Below are 21,161 nucleotides of genomic sequence, written 5' to 3' on the forward strand. Positions count from 1 at the left end.
CAGGAGCCGGGGCCTGTGCCAGGCGAAGCCCAGGCAGTGAGTGCAGGGGCAGCAGCACTGCACCATCGCTGCCCGGCCTCGCACAGCCCACCTGGTGCCCCATGAGAACCTGCCGCAGTACCAAGAGGACCAGCCGCCGGTCCAGCAGGAGGCTGGCGGAGCCCTCAGTGAGCCTCGTCCACCTCCCTCTCTCTCTGCCCTGGTGGCCAGGGGCTACGGGCAGGGAAGCCTCCCAGATCTGTGTCTGATGAGGGATCTGCACCCAGAACCCCGTAGGGACCCTCACCACTCAACCGTGAGCAGCAGAGGACCCAGAAGACGGGTCTCTAAAGACGTGGAGTGGCCAGTGAGCCAGGAAATGCCCAGCATTGCTGGCCATCAGAAGTGCCACAGGGAGATGCCACTCACAACACCAGGATGGCCGGAGGGACAGAAGCCACAGGGTGAGGGGCCGGAGCCTCCCTCGCTCACATGGTGGGAAACCAAGTGTGGTCTCTGCACATGGAAAACTGCCGCTCAGCCGCAGAGGAAAGGCACCCGCCTGCTAAGGGAAGGGCCTGGGGCTGCCGCAAGACCCCTGGCTGCACACAGGGCCCACCCCCAGGGCAGCTGGGTGGGAGTGGCTGCGCGTGGCCCTGGGCGGCCTCCTCTGGAAGGTACTGGAACCACCTGACCCTGTACATCAAAGGCAGGACTTTTGGTATGTGAACTGCACCTGAGCAGAGCCGTTTTCAAGATGGAGTGAGTTCTGAGCAGGCACCCTGCCCCTCAGCCGGCCCCCCTGCACAGCCACACAGAGCCCCGCACGAGCCTCGCCCCAACCAGGGCCGGAACCTGCAGCCTGGGTGCCGGGTTTCTGTTGGTGACTAAAAGGCTCAGGGGTCACTCCAGTTGAACTGGGCTGACTGGGCTGTGCCAAATGACCACACAAGAGACACAAACACCTTTTTCTTTGGGGTCGCTGTGACGGCTCCTCTGACCTGAAGGGTCCGCAGGAAGAGAGAGAGCGAGAGCACGCGCTGACCCCTTTTATTGAGGAGAAGCTCTTCAAATGAGGCCAGGGGTCAGGTTTCAGGGGGCTGAGTATCTTCATGATGTCCACTGTCAGCAGGTTGACTGACACCTGGGTAGGCCACACCCCAGGGCAAGGTAAGAGAAGGGGACACACACAAGGCACTTCCATGGAAGATTCTGTCCTAAACAGGGCAAGGGGTTATGTTACAAAGGAACAGGGGAGCGTGGCTTCACCATGGGGCTGTAGCAAGACACACCCAGGCACGAGACACCCAAGAAGGGTGGGGAGAGCTCTGCCACATTTCTGTGACTGAGCGCCTCAGCACCCAGGCGGGGAGTGTGACCCAGTCACATGCAAGGTTGGTCTTCCACACCTGAGACCGCCAGAGGCCCTGCGGTGCCCAGCGCTGGCTCTCCCCAGACCTGACCTCCTCACTCACCAGGCCTTGCTGGAGACCTGCAGGCCTCCTAGCACTGCACAGACCTCAGCCCCCTGTTCCTTCCATCTGCGTCTGGAAGTGCCATGTCCTGCTCAGGTACCTGTCCTCCCCCACGCCAACCCCCTCCTGCTCGCCAGCACCCCCTGCTGGCGCTCAGTCCACAGGAAGCCCAGGACACCCTGGTCACCTCTGAGCCCAGACCAACCCACCCAATATTTCATGTATCCCAACAGCATTTCTTGCCTAATCTTTAAAAACAGACTATGTTTTTCTTAAAACAATAAGTAAAGGCAAGGTGCACCTTGGTTCCCAGGGTTTGCCCAGAGCTTACTACCACCCCAGAAAGCCTCATGATGACATTAAGGCTGATAGTACGTCCAGTCACCTGCATCCATACCTGCGCCCATCAGCACTTACATACACCTGTCATGCTCCTCAGGACCCATGTCCACACCTGTGCCCATCTGCACCTCTGTCCACCCATGTCCACACCTGTGTCCACCTGTGACACTCCTTGGGTCCTGTGTCCATTTGCACATCTGCTATACCTGAGATCACCCATGAGGCTCTGTGCGCATATGGGGGACCCAGTGTAGAGGCCCTTCTCCTGTGGTGGCCTTGCAGACCCCCAGTGGGACAAGGGGCACGGGGATGAACCTTCCTGCAAGTCGCTCCTTGTGGGTCACGAGGCTGTGCTTGGCTGATGTGCAGCCTGCAGATGTTCCTCTGCGAGGAGGTACCTCTGTGGCTCTGGGGGCTTATGTGGGTGGGTGTCCCCCAGAGCTGGCAGGATGCACCCGCGACACGCTCCGGCCTCAGGCTGCTGCTCCAGCTCCCCTGACCCAGCCTGCTCAGCAGGTCATGCTAGTCCTCACGGTCACAAGAGGGCTGCCACCCCTCCACCACCATGCCAATGCTAAACAGGAGAAGGGAGGCCCGTGTCTCTGAAAGAAGCCACCTTCCCCCCAGGCAGGACCCTCTGCAGCACTTCCCGGGACACCTGCCGAGAGGTCATCACACAGGCCGGGCAGCAGGGCAGCTTCCACTGGAGGGAGAGGAATGGACACAAGGGTAGATGCAGTCTCCTCCTCCCTGAGGACACACTGAGGACCATGTGGCCCTGGCGCCTGTCCCAACACACTCAAGGTCACGGCCTCCCCAGATGGGCTGAGCAGTGGAACTGGTCCCATGCCCTGGCGGTGTGCAGCAGTGAGCTGAGGCCCAGACGGGTAACAGGCGTCACCCGTGGCCAAACGATCACAGGGTGATCAGCAGAGGCCACAGCTTCCCAGGCCACTTGCGTGCGGAGCAGGGCGCGGCACAGGAAGACTGTAGGCCTGACGGGGACAGCACCAGGCAAGCACGGCCTTCCAGGGCCGCAGGCTGCCCGAGCCTCGGCAGGTCCCCTGGGCATGCCCCACCTGAGACTGACCCCGCCTGCCAAGGGGAGGGCGAACGTGCCCGCCCTGCGGTGCCTCCCCCGGGCAGGGGTGGCAGGCGGGCTTCACCTCTGGAATCCCCGGGTTCCACGTGGCCACTCTGGCTTGATGCCCCTGGCGGTCCTCTCAGGGGACCGCTGTCCAGGAGCAGGTGGGCGTCACCAGCTTCTCACTGCGGAGAAGATCAACTTAAAGGAGGAAAGGTTCATCTTGGTTCATGGTTTCAGAGGTTTCAGCCCAAGGCCACCTGGCTCCCAGGCAGAGACATGGCAGAAGGGCGTGGAGAGGGAGGAACGGAAGCAAGGAGGGGCAGGACGTGGTCCTCCAGCCAGGGGTCACTCCTGCAGTGTCCACCGCCAGCATCCATCCAGCTCTGAGCCCACCCAGGGGTTGATCTAGGGGGTCGGAGGCCCGGACGCGCCCACCTCCCAGAGGCCGCCTCTGCACTCTGCTGCTCTGGGGACAATCCTTCATCACACAGCCTTGGGGGGGTCACTCCAGGTCCAACCACAGCAGTGTGCTCAGAAGTCACAGCCCCGTAGGAAGAGGAAACGTCCGTCCAAGTTAGACAGTGCCCAGGTCTTGGGCCACCGGTGCGTGGCATAAACAAAGTCACACCTCACGCCACACTGCGGCCACTGTGTTGAGAGCGATACCCACAGACTGGATGGGAGTCTGACTGCAAACAGGAATTGTAACTACCAACATCATGGGACGTCCTCAACACGGCCCATTCAGGAAGAGTGCTCAGAATCAGCACGAGGTCTCAAAATCACACAGTCATCTATTTTGGCGCAGCCCCGAGACCCACTGAGAGCTGACCCACATAATCGACGGGCAGTGAACTAAAGGAGGTGGCCAGGACCCAATAGGACATCAGTGCTGCCTGTGCCCTGTGTGACGATGGCCGTGACTGCCCAGAGGCCATCTGGCTCGCCCCCGGGCCCAGCAGAACTCTGCACTGAGCCCAGCTCAAGCCTGGCCCATCTACTCTGCATGGGGCAGGGTGCCCTCAGAGACACGCCTCGGGCAGAGCCAGCCAGGGCACGTCCACACTGAGTCCAAGGTCTGCAGGGAGGGGCCAGGGTGCTTCTGAAGACTGCGGTACTGAGGGGGAAAGCAGAGCGCCTCCGGTGCTGGGGGTCCAAGTGCTACAGCTGATGCACTGGAGCTAGACCGTCGGCCTGGAGGACTTGACCACCTGTGGACACCGGCAGCCCTCCCTGCAGAAGGCCTCTCCCCAGCCTTGCACCACGCTGCCCGACATCTGTGCATCGCTGTGTGCTGGTGGGGCACACCCACCCCACTCAGAGCCTGAGCAGCAGCAGGGCTCAGGCAGGTGGGGTCCAGCATGCTGCCCACATGCCACTGGGCATAGGACAGTGTCCACTGGAGACCATGGGCCCAGAGGCCAGCAGCACAGGAGGCTGCTCTGGGGACCTGCCTGGCTGGCCACCTCCCCCTGCCTTGGACTCAGTGCAGGCCCTTGGATGCCCCCACCTGATCTGAACTCTGTCTCCTCGGGCACAGAACGGAGTCGCTTTCCTGTTGTCCTGTGACACGTCAGACAGGTGAACTCACAGTGCCCAGGGATGGAACCGCAGGTGGCGTCTCTGTCCTCAGTGTCATCGCTCCTCCTTTCTCACAGAGCTGCGCTGCTTGTGGGCCACTCATGTCCATCAGCCCTCCTGTCCTCAGCAGCTGCAGCTGTCCCCTGTCCAAGCACTGGGCCCACACATCCGGCTCACTCGAGCCAGAGGACCTGCCCGGCCCTGGCCCTCTGCCTGGGACCTCAGACGCCCCCCAGGGCCGAGATCTTACCACCTGACCCCGATGCTGCAGCCGCCTGGGAGGTGTTTGCAAGGTGACTGCCACACAAGACAGGCGTCCATGTCCTCGCGGGTGCGGAGACCAGCGGCGTGTCCACTTCAGGCTGGCCTTCAGTCTAACACAACTACACCAGAGCCCTTCCTCCACGGTCTTGGGTTCCAGGTCCTGGGCCTGTTGGCCAGCCTTGCAGGCAACACCTGTGACAGGCACCTGTGCCCCACAACCACACAGCCCACGGCCAGCCCAGCCAGGCCGTCTGCACTGCGGGAAGGAGCCCTCAGCTTCCAAACAAAGGTGAAGTCGGCCCGACGACTCGAGCCCTGGAGCTTCAGAGGGCCACTTGGCAGGTGTGGCCAGTCCAGGTGTGGCACCTGTTCCCCCCGGGCATGCTGCCGGGACTTCAGCTGCTCCCAGACCAGGAGGCGTCTTTGCCCCTTAAGTGGGCTCCACCAGATCCCGAGTTGTCTGCACAGAAGCCACGACCTCCTCCTCCCTGCAGCCGGCACTGGCGGAGCCTTCCCAAATGCCCGTCGACAGCGCTGAGTGCAGACGCCACCGGGAACAGCATCTGCTTCCTGGGCTGGGAGCCCCAGGATCCCAGCCCAGGGGCTTGGGGAACAGCAGCTTCCTACTGCACGCTTCTGGAGGCTAGAAACAGATGAGCACCGCAGGGTCGGGGCAGTCTGCCCACCGCTCCCTGCTGGCCTTCGCTGCAGCCCCTGTCCCCATCTCTGCCTGTCTCCATTCTGTGTCTGTCCTAATCCCCTCTCCTAGGAGGACGCAGCGTGTAGGGACAGGCCACCCCTGGCACAGCAAGACCTCATGGTGACCAATGACATCGTCAACGACCCTGTTCTCAAAATGGTCACATTCACAGGTGCTGGGCTGGGACCATGTGTGAATGTTGGGGACAATCCTGGGCAGCTAGCTGTGTCCCCATCTGGTGACGCTGCCACATGGTTACAGAGCTGGAACCTTCCGGTAACTGAGGCGGTGTGAAGACCCCCCCCCCAGCCCCTGTTCTTGCAATCAAGTCAGAAAGATTTCAGACGTGGCTCCGAGTGACAGGCATGTTTATTAGAAGGGATGGAAAAGGGAAAGGGGACACTCTCAAGGGCCAGAGTGGGTCTTCTCAGAGAGGAGAGGGACAATGTACAGTTTTACTGGGGTCCCAGGGAAGTTTCCAGAGAGTCCCGCCCAGGTCCACCTCTTGACTTTTGACTGACAGCAGAGCGACATCAGGCTTTTGAGTCCCCGTTGCTATGGCAACAGGTTTCATAGTTAGGAGGAACTCTCCTTATCTCCCAGAGTTTCAGGATCTGGCCACAAGTCTCCTGGGTTCCTCCTGAGGACATTATCTTGAGCCTGCATTTCTCCTGCAGTCAGCAGGTAGTTTGCTGAGGAATGTGACATGTCCTGTCCACTTAGGCCAGGAGGGCTGCGTGGAGAAGAACCTCAGTTCCCACACGGGCGTCTGTCTGACCCGAACAGCGCCACCTTGTGCCAAATGTCTGTCATGCAGCTGGAGCACTCACATCTACGGCCAGGATGGTCACCACGCTCCAGACTGAGAGCCGTGAGTGGCCAGGGGCCCTGGGTAAAGGTCGGCCGGCATGGAATGAGAGTGCTTTGACATTTCCGGGGGACCCCGTGTGCTGCAGCTTTGAACCTCCTCTGTGGTGGAAGGGTGGCCACAGCACATGGCGTGGACACATTAATGACCAATGGACCCCGAGTCACGAAGGCCAGGCAGAGGGTCCCACCAGGGCAGCTCCACCTGGAGGGCTGCAGACTCCTGGGGTCCACTCACCTCTTGATCGGAAACCCCAGGGTGGGCCCGTGATCTGGGCCTGACACACAGGGACACTGCTGCAGCCCTTCCTGCAAGCCCCTTTCCTGGCCCTGGCAACTCCACACGTCAGGGCTGGCCTCTGGGGACTGACAAGCCTCAGCTGAGGGCCACGCTTGCCCTCCTGGGCACTGGGGTTCTGAGGGTCACGTCCAGTTATGGATCCTGCAGTGGGCAGGTTCCACTTCCCCTGCAAGGAAGTGGTGGTCAGCTGCACCATGCCAGGACAAGATGGGGAAGGTGGCTCCTCCAGCATCAGAACCCAGTGGTGAGATGTGGGCGAGTGGCCAGAGTCCACGAGGCCAGCACTGTGAGAACTCCCATGGCATCTGCTCACCACCCGACGAGCCCTAGGAAGGCAGCAGTCCTCCTGGGCGTGCTCAGTGGTGGCAGGGCACTCACCAGACACCAGGTCCACGGGCGCTCGGTCCTCCCCATGGAATGGCGCACCCTTGTCCCCTGTGTGCGCCTGAGGTCCGTTGCTTGCCGTGCCTAGAACCACGGGAACGCTGTGTAAACAGGTGCTGCTCTGCACCACTCAGGAAGTGGCGTCAAGGAAGAGGCACGCACGTGTTCAGTACAGAAGCAATTAAAAAGATGTTTGTTTTGAGCCTCCATTGCTGCTGAGACCCCCGGACGCAGAGGCCAGCCGGGTGGGCTGCCTGCATTGCCCAGAGCCTGCACGGGGCAGAGGCTGAGTGTGGACCTGCCGTCACCGCTGCAGGCAGCTCTCAGACCTCACCTCGGCCCACTGCAGAGGTAGCAGAGCAGAGCAGCTGGAACACCCTCCAGAACCTTCCGGCCAGGCCAGCTGGGTAGCCTTGTCTGTGCCGCAGGGTGAATAATTGGGCCCACCTCGCGGGCTGTTATGAGGACTAAAGGGTTAACTACCGTAAATGTTTGAACTAAAATACTAATAGTAAAAAAGAAACAGCTGCTCAAACAAAACTGAGCACTCAGCCTTCATTTCTGAACCCACGTGTGCATTAGTGAGCTGGGCCAGGGCTCTCTGGGTGGCCGTCCTCCTGCTCCTGATGAGTGCCTGGGTGCCCGGTCCACACCCAGGCTTGGGCTGGGGAGGAGGGCAAGGAGACTGCCCAGGGCTCTGTCCAGGGCTCCGTCCAGGACTCTGTCCAGACTCACCTCCTTGGAGCTCAGGCTGGGTGGCAGGACTCACAGAGCCTCAGCTCAGCACAGCCTCCTGGGACACCAAGGCACCGTGGCAGGTGAGACTTGCTCTGCCACCTTCCCCTCGACGTGTGACCCTGTTAGTGCCCAGTGCTGCCCATGAACCACAGGCATAGTGAGATGCGGCCCGTTCTTGTTCCCGACGTCCCAGGGGGCCATGATGCACAGCACAGCCAAGGTCACAGGCCGGAAGTGCCTCCCAGCTGACTTCGGGCTGCAGCAGCCTCGGCTCCCCACACTCCTGCTCCACAGAGGCCCTGGAGAGGTGGCACCGGCCACCGGCCCAACTGCCGCGCGGAGCTGATGGTCTCTCACAGACTCTCCTGGCGCGGGACTGTCCTCGACCTCAGCAGTGCTAGGCCCTCTCCCCCCAGACCTGGCCACTCCTCTGCAGACCTCTGGTTCTGTTGGCGGGATGCCAGCGGAGGCCGCAGTGGGGAGGCTTCACTTTCACTTTCCCGTGGAATGATCTGGAAGCCAGGTAAGTGGCGTCTGGAGATGAGACACTGGACTCAGGCTCTTCTGATTCCAGACCCCGTTACAGACGCTGCGAACACCTCTTTGTGCTTCTGCACTTTGGGGACTGGGTTCTAGAGATGGGCCTGCTGGGCCAAGGGTGAGGGTCTGTGCTGCCACCAGGCCCTGCTGAGGCCTCGCCAGAGGCCGCGTGTCCACTGCCCCACCTCTGCCAGCAAGGACTCTGGTCCTCGGGCAGTCTCTCCAGTGCGTCTCTCGGATTCTTCCTTGTGAATGCGAAGGCTCTTCTTCAGCAGAGGAGCCGGTCACCAGCTCAGCCTGGGTGCTGCCACCGTGCCTGGTGACCTGCCTGTGTGTGCAGGGGTGAATGCTCCTCTGACGCTCATCTTGCCACTGTGCCGGTTTGTCCACCCGTCTCTTGAGGTTGGCACCTCCACCCTGTTCCCTCGGCCTCCCCAGCTCTGTGGAGGGAACCACAGTGGTTCGAGCCTCAGCAGCGCTGAACAGGCCAGTGCTCCTTCCCTCCCTTCCGCCTCAGGAGCTCAGGTGGGCCCACAGCTGTGGGTGGCACACCCACCGGGCTCCCACCTTGGGCTTCCTCTCCACCACTGGGCACTGAGCAGCCGGGCAGCAAGCCACTGGGCCATGTCCCCGATGGGGTTCTTCCTCCTCTCCCTCTGCGGAGTGCTGCTGACCTCGACATCCAGCAGGTCCCCAGGGCCTCCCCAGCGCTCCCCTCTAGAGGAGCAGGTGACAGTAGGGCAGCAGCCTTGCCCACTCACGGACAACACCAAACCCTCTGTTGCCAGGGTCTCCATCTTCAGGTACAGGCCCTGGTCTCCAAGGCTGTCCTTGTGGTGGCCTTCAGCTGACCCTACCTTAGGAAGCCAGCTCAGCAGAAGACAAGCCTGCCTGTAAGCTGGACAGTGGCCACACCCTCCTGCACGGTGCACCAGACTTCCCAGCCACGACTGCCACCAGCACACGCTGCTTCTGCCCTGCCAAGGGAGGAGAAGCCGGGCCGCGTTCTCCCAACACACAGCACCAGCACAATCCACGAGCCCTGCTCCCCAGAGTCGCTCAGGGCTGGCTCTCAGCGCCCGGCCATCACAGGCCCGTGTGGATGCAAGGAAGCCCTCACAGAGAGTTGGGCAGCGCAGCAGAGGTGAGAGCCTGCAGCCAGAGTGGCCAGCTGGGAGCGCACAGCATCCCAGGCACCTGGGACCAGCCGGGCCTGCCACCTGACACCAGAAAGAGGAGCCCATCATGTCTGGGTGCAGGAAGAGCCGGGCCGGGCTCTGCTGCGCCTCGGAAGCGCGAGCGGCTAGACACTGCCGCTCAGAGGTGCTGCCAGGTCCTCTCGACTGAGTGTCTAAGCTGCATTTCAGAATTCAAGGTGTGTCAACAGCATGAGCACGAGCGTGACCGCACCTGCCTACCAAGCACCCAGGTCAAGGGAGACCCCCACACAAGCCTGCAGATGCTCATGGGGAGACATGTTTGGTGACCGCTGGGCGTGGTTTTCATAGCTTATGTGCTCTCTGTATGTTCGAAGCATTTCTTAGTGTTTTTTCCAAAGGAGAACAGTGATTCCTGACATTTTATATGAAACCCTCATTTAAATATTACAAAGATTATAAATTCTTAACTGATCATCTCCCTTTGGAATATACAATTGAGAAAATGCCTAGAGACTGAAAGTTACATTGTACAATTTTTTTTTTACGTGAATTTGAATTAATCAAATTGTGTCTACTCACCCTGAAAGAGAGTGAAAGAACTTTACAAGAGGCATTGAGTCCCCACCACAAACTCCAGAGAGAGATTCGAGATGACTCTCAGCAGTGGGTCCAGGGACAGGTGCACAGTGGAGAGGGTCAAGTGGAGTGAAAACAGGTGGAGGGGGAGGGCAGGGGGAGGGGGAGGGAGGGGGAAGGCAGGTGAAGGGGGAGAGAAGGTGGAGGAGGAAGGTGGAGGTGGAGGGTAGGTAGAGGGAGGGCAGGTGGAGGGGGAGGGTAGGTAGTGGGAGGGCAGGTGGATGGGGCAGGTGGAGGGGAGGGCAGGGGGAGGGGGAGGGCAGGTGGAGGGGGAGGGCAGGTGGAGGGGGAGGGCAGGTAGAGGGGAGGGCAGGTGGAGGGGGAGGGCAGGTGGAGGGGAGGGCAGGGGGAAGGGGCAGGTGGAGGGGAGGGCAGGTGGAGGGGGAGGGCAGGTGGAGGGGAGGGCAGGTGGAGGGGGCAGGGGGAGAGTTTGCAGGTGGGGCACTGGTGCTGTGGGAACGCTGGGACCCGAGCCCTGGCTTCCTCACTGTCAGAGGCCTGGCCTGGCAGTCTGAGCTGCCCTTGGATAGGTCTCCCACCAGAGGCTCTGGGTCTCTCCTGTGACCGTTAAGTGCTGTGACCTCAGAGGACCTGCCTGTTCCCCGCACTCTGTGTGTGCCCCGACACCTCCCTGGGCAGAGGAGGACGTGCCCCCGGAGCGGCAGGCACAGTACTGTTTGCTGCTCTGTTCGACTTCCAAGGCCCTGATGGCACAGAGACACCCCGGCCCCTCCCTGATAAATCTAAGTCCAACAGATGCTCAAAGGACCTTTTTTTTTTAAAATGAAAGCCCAAGAAATGAGGCAAAACAGGAAATTCATGGGTCAAAATTGGAAAACAGGTAGAACCAGAGTGTAAAAGTGATTTCTGGAAATAAATGCATTTAAACAGTTAACCATGAGTCAAACTAGTCCAGAAAAATGGAGGAAAGCACAAGTCTCAAAATAACACATAAAGGAGGAAATACTCTTGGGATAAGAAAAAGCTTAAAAGTCACAAGCAACTACTTCGTGTAACTGCACAATTAAGTTAGAAACCCTGGGCAAAATGATGATTTTCAGGGATGTGTAAGATCCAGAGTTGCCAAGGAGTCACCTCCTCCAGGGCACCAGGCCAGGCCTGCTGGCTTCCAAGGGGGACTCTGCCCAGGCTGTGCAGGGTGGACACCCGCACAGCTTCCAGAGCCCCTGGGCAGACGAGGCAGCCTTACCCCTGCCATCTGCTGGAGACAGAGGAAGGCAGAGAGCGCCCTCCCCTCCACCAGCTCTCCTGGGCGCCAACCTGCCCAGCGCAGGCACCAGGGCAAGTCCCAGGCCTGCCTGGGCCTTCTCCAGGGGAGGCCAGCGGGTCTCAGATACACTCTCCCATGAGCACTGCTGGGTGACCCAACACCTGTCCACACCTCAGGAGGGTGGCGGGACTCAGCCCAGAGAAGCCAGACTCAGCCGGACTCAGCCCAGAGAAGGAGGACTGACCGGGTGGGGCTGGCGACGGGCACCTCGACGACTAGGTCCTCAGTGTCAAGCACACTCTCTGGAGGAGTCACAGGTGGTTTGAACCTCGAGGCCCTCACGGGTGTTGCAGAAGCACCAGCAGTTGAGCAGGAACCCCACCACGTTCCCGAGCAACACTAACAAAATCACTCGGCCTGTGGCCCAGCTGGGGGTAGGGAGGGGTGAGCAGGGCTCCCGGGGCCAGCTGACGGGACAGCTCAGGGACTCCTGCCTTTGCCTCAGCTCACCGAAGACCTCTGCAGCAGCGCTGAAGCACCCTCTGGGAGCAATACTGGCCAGATCATCCCGTCCATGTGCAGGCAGGAGTGTGCACAGCAACCCACCACTCGGCACAACCACTTGCACCATAAAAAGTGTGGGAAAATGAGGATAATGTCACTTCAAAACACAGAAACCTCACCCTCCCTATTCCAGGTAACATGTTTGTCATTCTAATTAAAAGGACCCGAAACACGGCCTCTGCAGCTTCCCGGAGGGGAGACCGAGGAGCCCCTCTGCAGACGGCCCCTGTTCCCATAGCCTGTCCTGAAGGTTAGCTGTCAAGCCACTGGAGCAGCCTGTTGGGGGGGCTGCAGACGCGCCGAGCCAGCCGGGTTTCCAGCGGGGGCACAGCACAGCCCCAGAGACGAGCGTCTGCTGGTGGACTCAGAATGCCGAAGGTGGACACATGTGGGTGTCCTCCCCAGCCTCACCTGCCCAGTCCAACAGGATCACGAAGACGGCCTCGGGCAGTCAGGGGGCTTGGCGTCGAGCACAGAGAGCAGGGTCTGGAGCCCGTCCATGTGCCCGATCACCCAGCCACACAACAGCTGCCCCCAGAGCAGCCCAGGCCATCCGTGGTGAGGAGACCAGTTTCCACCCGCAGTGGGCAGAGGAGGGGGCGTCTGGGCTCACGCTAAGCCTGCACGAACCCTGACGCTGCCCAGAGTGAGCCAAGCCACACAGAGGGACGAGCACTGTGTTCCCAGGGGTTGACAGCCAGTAGGACGGGGGGTGCCAGGGCTGGGCAGGTGGTCAGTGCTTAGTCAGGACAGAGTTTCAGTTTGGAAAACAGAGAGTTCTGGAGGCAGACAGTGTGGCGGCTGCCCAAAAACACATGCTTTGCACACCTGAAAGGGAGCCACTGCAGCCTAATGTCACACAGATTCCCTGATAAACACATGGGCACCCACATGAAAGGCTTCAGTTCCAGGGCCCGCGGGTTTCACCAGCCCAGAGGACCTGTGCAATAAGCTGGCTGGACCCTGTGAGGGGCCCAGGGGACAGGGTGGGTGGCCCAGTTCCACTTGGAGCCCAGGCTCCCGATGGCCACCCTGTCCTACAGGAAACAGGAGCTGGGAACCGGCAGGCTTCCCTGTAGCGTGGAGCAGTGGTCTTGCCATCTGCCACTGTCCCAGGTAGGAGGAGAGTCACCCAAAGGGCTTTGCTGGACCCCAGGACCTGGGGAATGCGAGCCTTGACCACTTGGAGCCAGGACCTGCTGGGCACAGACCTGACCGGCCGAACCCAAGCTCCTCCACCCACAGCTACCTGTGCTGAGGGACCTGGGATGCTCCTCTCATGTGGGCAGCATGCGGGCACCGCCACGAGGCCACGGCTTGAACCCAGGCCCTCTGCTCTGCAGCCCTGTGGTCTTCCTCACCAAACAGGGTCTTGGTGGACTTTTCCTGAATCTGAGGGACTCCCATCGGGAGCTGCCAGGTCAAGGACAGCAGTCTCAGCGGAGTCACCCTCTTGGCACACAAGTTCACCAGGCAGCCCAGGGCGAGCCCACCAGCACCAACCAGCACCAACCAGCCCCAGCCAGCCCCGGGCCCAACAGGAGAGGTCAGGGCAGCTCTTTTGCAGCCAAGATGAGCACTGGGCAAGAGGACAAGGGTCCAGCGTGAGCATGAGCAATGACCAGGCCTCCAACCTGCTGAGCAGCCTGCCCCCACCCCCCGAACTCCCACTGTCAACGTCCTGCGCTGTTACCCAGCCTCCCTCTCCCTCTGCTGTGTGACCAGCTCTCTCCAGGGGGAGAAGTGGGCCAGGGCAGAAGAAGCCTTGGCCCCTGCAGCAAGAGGTCACCGAGAGGGTTAGACTTGAAAGACTCCTTTAGGACAGTCACTGGCAGGGACTGAAACCGGCCCCTAAAGCTGCACAGACGACCACAGGCTCCGGCAAATGCAGCCCTCCTTCAGCCAGGTCCACCCGACCCGCGTTTCCACGTGCCAGGCCTTCACAGAAGGCGTGGCCACAGCGGCTGGACCCAGCCTTCGTCTCACGAGTAGGTGCACGAGTGCCACTCTCCAAGCCTGGCACAGAGACATGCCCCAGGACGCCGTCCGAGGCAGAGCAGGACCTTCACAGGAAGCCTCCCAGCAATGCTGCTGCCCACTGCCCACAACCAGAGAACCACTGCACAGGCCAGCTGGTGGGGGCTGGGGACAGCTGGGTTTGCAGCACCAGGGCACGCGCGTAATCCTCTCAGGCCAGCCCCTGCCCTGGCCAGGGGGCACCCGCCAGTCTAGGCACGGGGTAGATGCCGAAGACCGGACAGAGCCTCGTGGTCCAGCTGGGCTCCCCTCCCTGTGGAGCACAAGCTGCTGTGGCCACGAGAAGCCCGGTACTCGGGGTCAGTGGTGAGGGAGGATTCCACGCAGGCAGAATCAGCGGCTCAGCTCTGCTTCCTTGAGGCTGCGGCCTGGCCAGGGCAGCCAGACAGAGGGGCCAGCCGGAGCTCCTACCCCAGGAGTTCAGGCATCTCCCCTCGGGGCTCTGATCCTGTCCCTCAGGCAGGGTGCCACCTTGACCACCAGTAAAGGCTTCATCGCCACCTTCACAGGACAACAGGACAAATTCAAGCCTCGGCTCTTTGTTTTTGAAAAAGGAAGCAAAGACTCCCCCGGGTCTATTCTACTGGGCTTTATGAAGACTCACACACCTTTCTCATGACCCACAGCCAGAGACAATCTCATTTTACCACAGTTAGGTGGCCAACAGGAAGGCAAAAGAGCTCATGTCCTTCAACAGTGGAGGGCCAGAAGTGGGCCTGGGCAGGAGCTGCGGCCACCCAGGCAGCACAGCCCACGGCCTGGACACCATCATACCAGCCATACCAGGCACAGGGCGGTTTAGAATGAGCCTCTGAGTCGGGTTGGCAGTGGGACCTTGGGGTCAGCACGGGTGAGACACGGGGCACCCACCTGGGGACGTGGCCATCTCCTCCGGCTGCTCCTGGACAAGTCCAATGGCATCAGACACAGCCACCTGGTCGTCGGTTTCTTCCCGGGGGGCCTCATTGGGCGGTCCTGGGGAGGGACAGCTGCTGCCTCCAGTGGCCCCGCACAGGAGGAATCTCCAGCAGTCGCACATCAGGCTGTGGGCGAACCGCAGGTCTCCACAGGGGAAAGAGGTGGTGCCGCCAACAGACCTAACAAGTGTCTCTGGACAACGCCAAAATGGCTAGAGGCAGCCTTGTGCATTTATTCTGAAGTGGATTTAGGATGTCTAAAATCAAATTCATTTTTCTGTAACAAATTTCTACTGTATCAATGTTCAGTTAAAGAAGCAACCTCCACTTAAAATACTGAGATAAAGGCTGCTCCAGCCAACGGCACTGTCAGGTTAAGCAAGATCAGCCAGACTCAGAGGCAGTGCTGCTTTCTCTGAATTGGAATATAAAACGAGGGAGGGCAGGAGAAGTGGAGGAGGAGCTACCGCCCCCTTGACATTTAGGCTCCTGCTCCAAGGACACGGAAGTTCCTGCTTCTCCAGGTGTCGGTGGCCAATTCGCTGACCTGGCAAACTTTCTAGACCTGTGCCACTGGCTCAGAGCACTTAAAATCACCCTCAAGTCCTCTGAGTAAAGGAAACCTCCCGCGTTCCAGAACAAACACCGTTGCTCCCCCAGTGGGGATCGGGCACTCCCAGGAGGGCAGCTTTCTGGGAAGCAATCTTGATTTTTTTTTTTTGGTAGGGGATTGAACCCAGGGGTGCTTCACCCCTAAGCTACATCCCCAGACCTTTTTATTATTATTATTATTATTATTATTATTATTATTATTATTTATTTTTAAGGAGAGAGAGAATCTTTTTCTTTTTATTTTTTGAGATGGACACAACACAATGCCTTTATTTTCTTTATGTGGTGCTGAGAATCGAACCGGGTCCCGCCCGTGCTAAGCAAGCGCTCTACCTCTGAGCCACAATCCCAGCCCATTAAAATTTTAATTTTTTAAATTTTGAGACAGGGTCTCACTGAGTTGCTTTGGGTATTGCTACATTGCTGAGGCTGGCTTGAAGTTGAAATCCTCCTGCCTCAGCATCCTGAGCTGCTGGGATCACAAGCTGCACCATACAATCTTGTATTTAAAGATTTAAAGGCGCCCCCGGGGCCACGCACTGCCACGCATCCCCCTGTGGGTGAAGCACACCCATGGCTCCTGGAGCTAGCTGGGTCTTGGTCCCCAGGCTCCCCAGCCAGGCCTCCTTAGGGATGAAGACAGCCCAGCCCAGGAGCCGCTGGTGTCTCCGCCCAGCTCCCCCCAGTCCCTGGCAAGTCCCCTCCACCTCCCCTAGGCACACACGCTGGTCATCCTTCCTCTCTGGCTTCCACCTGGGGGTGGCCCCGAGTCCAGGGAAACTCGCTGGTCAGCAGATCGGACTGAGATCCCGTACTTCACACTCTTCTCAGCTGCCCAGATGACCCCAGGCCTCCTGCTCCAGCACTGTCCTCTTCAGCTACACCCCCACGCTGCCCCGGGCCGGCCAGCGCTCGTGGCTGTTCTGTCGGGGGTCTGCCTGTCGTCGGCCAGGGAGCTTTTATCTTATTTCTTGTTGCTGTAGGTGGACACCATACCTTTATTTCATTTGTTTATTTTTATGTGGTGTTGGGGTCAAACCCAGTGCACAACCCGGGCCTGCCAGGGAGCTTTTTAAGAAGGCCAGTGCTGTGCACCCTGGCCCCCAGGAGGGCACTGGGCGGCTGCTGGCCTGAGAGCTGACTCCACCACAGGCCCCTGCAGGGGGCAGGAAGGAGCCCCCCAGCCTGGCCACACGGAGCCCGTGCGGGGTGCTCCACTGCACGGCAGCTCCCAGGCTGTGTGGTCCCCTCCTCCGCCCTCCCCAAGCCAGTCCCGAGGCCCACGGCCCGTCCCACACACCTGTGGGGGTCCACACTGCGTGGCCCCACAGTCCCCTTGCTAGCTCCTTCCCTCTGCTCCTTCCAGACTGTGCTGGGGTGTGGCGAGCCGGGCTGGGCTTCACCTGCAGCTGCCCGCCCACCTCCAGCTCTGCCTAGAGCTTCTCGGGCCCCAACCCTCCTGCGCTATGGGATCTAACTTGACAGTGACAAGGGAAACATGTCCCCTGGTTGGAAAGACCAACCCTCTCTGTTTTGTACTTTTTTCTTCCCAAATCTTCTCAGAATTTCAACTCTGCAGGCTGGAGCCTCCTTTCATTGGCTCCTACTGGTCACTGCTGATTCTCCAGACCAAGGGGACCCTCACCCTCAGGCTCCTCCACCCTGTGGCTGCCCCCTCATCCACCTCCAGGGAGCACCAAGACCCCAGGGGCTTCCACCACAGGCCAGAGGAGAGCCCTGCTGCTGACTTGGCTGACCTGTGGGCAGAGCGCCAGCTGTCCCCTTCACAGGCAGGCCAGCAGGTAGGGGTCCCAGGACGGGGTTCTGTGTGGCTCCTGCCGGGAGGGTTCCTCTTCCAAGCTTTCTCCTCAGCCACTCTGAACAGCAGCTCCAAATGGTGAAGGACGTGAAGAAAGGGGACCAGGGACCTAACACTACCCTGAATGCTTCCAAGACCTGGCGGGCTGGCAGCTGCATGGGAACCGTGAGTTTTCCTGAAGCCAGGAGAGCCAACTTTGATGGCTAGTGTAGCCCAGGGTAGACAGAGAAGGTGGACTGCCTTACATCCCCTCACTCTTAAAATCTCAGGTTGGCATGACCCTGGGCACCAGACGGCAGCTGTGGCCTGAGGGTTCCTGACCCGACTCTGCGTCCTAGGTCCAGGAGGGGCCTCCTACCCAGCAAAGCTAGACCTGTGAAGATGCAAACCAAAGCCGAGCCATAGATCCACTCATTAGCTCACCAACACTTTTTATGCACCTGCTGTTTGCCTCTATCAGGGCTGCTCCTGTCCTTGAGGTGCGCCAGCACTTAGACTGCGGCAAGGTGCCCTCATGGGGCCACCTCCACCTGTTAAGGCAAAGAGCCATCCTAAGTCACAGAGCAAGAGGCCAGTGCCCCCGGGACCTCTGAGCCCCTTCCACATGGAGGGAAGAGGACGGTGTGCAAGTGGACGGCCAGCAGCAGCCCTCTCTCCTGTGCCTTTGCCCCGTGGGCCACTCAGATGGCTGCTGCCACAGCCACCACTGTGTCTGTCCACTCCTCATCCCTAGCGTCCATCTCCACACCTTCCCCTGCACCCACCCTGTCCATCCTCCTCCCATGTCCACCTCTGCCTCCCACTGCAGAGCCTCCCTGGTGCAGTGGACGGATCTGCTGTGCCTCTTCTCTGAAGACAGCGGGCAGAGGAAGTCACTCCCATGGGCACAGCCTTGCTTTCTCCGTGTATTAGTTTTGTTTTGTTCTTAGTTTTATTTTGGAAATTTCAATAGTGTTCTCTATTTTGGCAGTGGCCACTGGAGTCCCTGAGCCTCCCCAGCTCACGTGGGCTCTTCAGTGGCCAGCACCTTCATGTGGCACCTAGGGCTGCCCTCTGGGGCTGAGTGACCCCGCCCGGGCACTCAGGGAGGAGGGTGTTTCCTGAGTGGGCAGAGCTGCTGCAGCAAGCCTCACGCATGGCGGAGCCGCTCAGGCAGAGCACTCCAAAGTGACCGGACCCCTCAGGTGTCCAAAGGTCTCTTGGTGCCCATGAGTGTGCCAAGGTTCTACCAGGGAAGCAGGGAGCGACAGTACTCTGCAGCTGTCCCGGGGGAGGGCTCCAAACAGGCTGCAGTAGCCTGAAGCCAGGCTGTCACTGGCTGGTTCTCAGGGGACCCATCGTACTGGGCCTGCAAACACCCCAGACCCAGTGTCGAGCTGGGTGCTGTGTAACCTCGCCTGCCCAGGCTCCTCTCAGGGTGCATCCACTCTGCCTTGAGGGAAGGGGGGACACTGTCCCTAACACCTATCCCAATCCCCCAGGGCTCTGCACAGTGTCCTGGTGAACCTGAAAGGTCCTCCGTTCTCCTGGTTAGCTGCTCTCTTTGAGGGGACACCCGTCATGATCCTCAGAACCTCTCCCCCTGAACGGACACGTTGAAGACAGAGGCTCCTGTCACCTCAGTGAGGCAGTGGGCAGGAAGCTGTACTTTAACAGCCGGCCACAGGGCCTGGGACAGGCACTGCTGACCTCAGGCTACCAAGATCACAGTGTGATCAGAGCAGTTCCCCCGAGCACACAGGGTGAGCAGGTGCTCTCCGGCACCCCTGGACGTCATTACTGCTGCATGGAGATGGCCCTTGCTATGCTGCAGCTGACATCCTGCATCCCAGGGGACTCCAGCCCAGTCAGCTCGCCCGGTGGCAGCCAGTGTACTTGCTCTGTTACTCTGGGGTCCCGCATTGGGGCTTCGAGATTTCTCCCCTCCGTTCACGAACGTTAACTGAGTAGATGAACAGGCAGGGACTTCTCCTCATGAGTTGACTGTGGATGTAACCTGGGCCACCAAGACAATGTGCAGAGGTGGTCAGCCTGCACCCAGGGAACCCTGACTGGAGGGCTGGGGTGCGCCACCCGGGGAGGGGGACAGGAATCCTGTATCTTTCCACTCTTCTCTCTCTGCCCAGGGCTCCATGAACCCTGAACAGTTGCCATGGAAACCAGAGGTGCCCCTGAGAGAGCTGGCACAGTTGCTGAGCACCCCCCCCGACCCTGCGGACCCTGTGGACCCTGCACATGCCTGCAGGGCTCTGGAGGCCCCAGAGGTTGGGGGGGGTAGGGTCTCTCCTGAGCTGCTTACAGAGGCTAAGGCAGAACTCCAGAAAACAGCCTTCGCCATGAGCTGGGGGCGGAGACCAGCTTTGGGACAGTCCCACGGCCCAGGCCCAGAGGCACCTCCCTGGGCAGTGGTCTCCTGCCTGCCTGGGGGGCGCTGCCTGCCGGACGCTGGGTGCTCCACCAGCAGCACCTTGCCTTGTGGCCAGCAGTCACACTTCCTGGGCCTCCCACGGCCACCCCTGCACATCCTGCTGGCCCCTTAACCCTTCCCGCTCAGAGCGCCTGCTCTGCCCGCTGAGTTAGGGGCAGCACTGGCCTGGACTGGGGTGGCGGGGCAGTTCCAGGGTAAGTTGAGGCTGCAGATGGTGCTGCCCCCGCAGGGCTTGCATCATGGGGTGTGAGTTACCCGCAGGAGCAACAGCAGCTCAGGGAGGGGACAGAGGGAGCTCAGCAACACCTACTGATTAAAGAATGACTTCTAGCAGGACAGAACTTTGGAGCAGGGTGAGAGTGACATTCTTATTTTTAAACTGCAGCACCTCTTCCTGGCTGGAAAGCAATGCAGCTAAAAGCCTGTGGGCCACCAGGCTTCCCACTGTCCTGCTGCCAGGGTCCCGACTGGCCAAGCAGAGCAGTCCAGGAGCCGCTTGGAGCCTGCATCCACACTGCCCTGAGGGAAGGGGGAACACTGTCCCTAACACCTGTCCCAATCCCCCAGGTGCAACTTGTGTGTGTCAGGGAGCTGCAGTGTGGCTCCTGGAAGTGCCCAGGGGACACTGAGGAAGCCCCACCCCTGAAAGGGACACCTCTCCAGGTGTGCCAGGGTTCCTCCCTCCAGGTGACACTGAGGGTGTGGGAAGAACCCCCACCCTTAATCATGGGGAGAGGCCTTTGCCAGGGGCACACGAGGGAGCCGCAGGTTCACGGGGGTGGGGGGGCGGAACCGCCGGGAGAGCGGGGCAGTCCTAGGACCGCCCGCGACAAGAGCACAAACCCCCGGGGAGCGTCCCCTCCCCCGCCCGGACCCCTCCCGCCCTCGCCCGCACACCTGTCCGCGCCCAAGGTGCCGGTGCGCCTGGATGCCGCCTGCCGGACCCTGACACTGGGCGGGAGGGGCAGGGGAGGGAGCTGGGGACCACGGGGGACCGCGAGGGACCGGAGGTGAGAGGAGGGGAGGGCCGGGGCGGGGCCGGAGGGCGGGGTCGGGGAGGGGAGGGGGCGAGGCCGGGGAGCAGGGCGGGTCCGGAGGGCGCGGAGGCGTCCGGTGCGCGCACGGGGCCGGGCTCCCCGGGCGGGCATGTGGGCTAATGCTGAGGGGGCACGAGGCTCAGACCGAGCGGCACAGCTGGACGGCTGGACGTGGGGTCTGCCGGCTCCGTGCCCTGGCCGCCTGTGGAATGGGTTCCCATGCTCTCCAGGGCCTCCCCTCGGGGCTGGCCAGGAGGGCGTTGCGACTACTTGAAGACCCTCGCCAGCTCCCCACACCCCTTCCCTGCTGCTTCCAGGGAAGTCGCGAACCTTCCACTTCAATGCTCTCACGCCAGCGAGGGGTCCTAGGAGAGCTGGGCCCTCAGGGCTGCTCCCACCCAGGTCCGCGGTTTGCACCTGCAGAGAGATGCCAGCGCCGGCTGCCAGGAAGTGCGCAGAGCC

General features: G+C 60.7%; 1 long non-coding RNA gene across 1 annotated transcript; it reads right to left on the reverse strand.

Moving 5' to 3' along the window:
* Positions 1 to 957: 957 nt before the first annotated feature.
* Positions 958 to 20,650, reverse strand: LOC124099672 (uncharacterized). Its single transcript, XR_006854042.2, has 4 exons — positions 20,560 to 20,650; positions 17,173 to 17,764; positions 14,757 to 16,392; positions 958 to 1,196 (listed from the first exon to the last, which is right to left on the reverse strand). It is a non-coding gene; the product is annotated as an uncharacterized LOC124099672 (long non-coding RNA).
* Between the last annotated feature and the right edge of the window lie 511 nt (positions 20,651 to 21,161).

Source organism: Marmota monax, unplaced genomic scaffold (assembly GCF_021218885.2).
Source record: "Marmota monax isolate L192 unplaced genomic scaffold, Marmota_monax_Labrador192_F-V1.1 WCK01_AAM20220418_F8-fsc00026, whole genome shotgun sequence".
NCBI classification, from domain to species: Eukaryota; Metazoa; Chordata; class Mammalia; order Rodentia; family Sciuridae; genus Marmota; species Marmota monax.